The 1,916-nt window shown below is 40.0% G+C and overlaps 1 non-coding gene across 1 annotated transcript; it reads left to right on the top strand.

The window, feature by feature from the left end:
- Positions 1–986: 986 nt before the first annotated feature.
- Positions 987–1,093, top strand: LOC141624039 (small nucleolar RNA R71). Its single transcript, XR_012533851.1, has one exon. It is a non-coding gene; the product is annotated as a small nucleolar RNA R71 (small nucleolar RNA).
- Positions 1,094–1,916: the final 823 nt, after the last annotated feature.

Raw genomic sequence — 1,916 nt, 5'->3', positions numbered from 1 at the left:
TTTCTTCTTTTGATGATTCTCCATCTTTGGAGTTTTGCACAATTTCTTCCTTTTCACTAGCTTCCACAACTTCATCCTCAACTTGCTTCTTTGGTGCTTCATACCTTATACCACTTCTCAAGTGAATGGCACTAACCGTTTCATGTCTAGGGGGATTACTTTGAGGTGGTAATTGCCCCTTTTGTCTTTGTGAGCTTGAAGATGCTAGTTGAGTTAATTATGTTTCCAACATATTGGTGTGAGCTAGAATGTTGTTGATGGTGGTTTCCTTTGCTTGGCTATCTTTTTGCATTTGAGTGAAAAATTCTTGTTGATTCTTTTGCATTTGGAGGACCGCTTTTTGGACATCAAAACCTTGGTCATTTTGGTGATTGTATGGATTTTGATTTTGGTAACCTTGGTTTTGATTGTAAAAAGGTATTTGATTTTGGTTTCTCATGGGTGGTGGAGTGTATGTTGTTTGAGGGTTTTGAACATTTTGGCTTTTGTATGAGAGATTTGGATGGAATTTGGTGTTTTCATTGTAAAAGTTGGAATAAGGGGTACCACTCTTGTATGCTTGGAAAGCATTCACTTGTTCATTTGTTCCCCTACATTCACCTTGGTCATGTCCCAAAGTTCCACAATTCTCACATATCCCACTTGGGATTGATGAGGATGCCATCATGGCATTAACATGATGCTTTGATGATTTTGAGTTTTCCTCAAGTCTAGCCATAGCTTGTTCAAACTTCAAGTTGATTGTGTCAATGTAAGCACTAAGTTGAGCACCCAATTGAGTAACGGAGTCCACTTCATGCCTTCCTCCTCTAGTAGCCTTGCGAGGTCTACTATATTGTGAGTTATGGACCGCCATTTCCTCAATCTTGTTCCATGTTTGATTGTCATCAACTTCGGTGAACATTCCATTTGATCCCATATTGAGAATGTTCCTAGAATCTTTATATAAACCATTCCAAAATTGTTGTACCAAAAACCATTTGCTAAGTCCATGGTGAGGACATGAGCGACAAATTCCTTTGAACCGCTCCCAAGCTTCATACAAATATTCTTCATCCCTTTGCTTAAAACCCGTAATTTGAGCTCTTAGCATGTTAGTCTTTTCCGGTGGGTAGAATTTTTTGTAGAAAGCTAGAGCCAACTTCTTCCAAGAATCTATTCCAAGGGTGGCCTTATCAAGGCCCTTCAACCATTGCTTCGCGGTGCCGATTAACGAGAAAGGAAATAAGACCCATCTAATTTGGTCTTGAGTCACGCCCGTTTGAGAGATTGCATTACAATAGTCGCAAAAGGTTTCCATATGAGAATGAGGGTCCTCACTAGGCATCCCCCCAAATCAGCTCCTCTCAACTAATTGGATGAAGGCGGACTTGGCAATAAAATTTCCGGTTAGATGTTGCGGTGTAGGAGTACCATTTGGTAGATTCTCCTCGGTGGGTACGGAGTGTGACGAGAATTTAGGCATTGTAGGTGGATTTTGTGGGGTATTGTGTAATGGGTTCTCTTCTCCTTCTATTGCGAAAGGATTGACAAACTCACTAGTGGGTTGAACAACTTCACTAATACCTCTTAAATTCCTCCTAACAAGTCTCCTATTGTTCGTCAAGGTTCTTTCGATTTCACGGTCAAAAGGTAACAAATCACCTTGTAACCTTCTAGACATGCAAAATATCAAACAACTCGAAAACAATTAGAACAAACCTTGAGGAGTTTTACTTCCCCAAGGCGAAGAAAGACACAACTAATAACAATAAAAAGAAATCTAAATCAAACAAACACCGTCCCCGGCAACGGCGCCATTTTTGATGCGAGTCCGCTTAGTGTTCACAAATTAAGATGTGGTCATTGGGTCACGGTCGAATCAAAACACAATTTATAGCTTCACAAACAACTCTACAATTAGTAAAGAGGCAAGT

The sequence above is a fragment of the Silene latifolia genome, chromosome X (assembly GCF_048544455.1).
Source record: "Silene latifolia isolate original U9 population chromosome X, ASM4854445v1, whole genome shotgun sequence".
Lineage (NCBI taxonomy): Eukaryota > Viridiplantae > Streptophyta > Magnoliopsida > Caryophyllales > Caryophyllaceae > Silene > Silene latifolia.
This window is presented reverse-complemented; position numbering and strand designations above follow the sequence as displayed.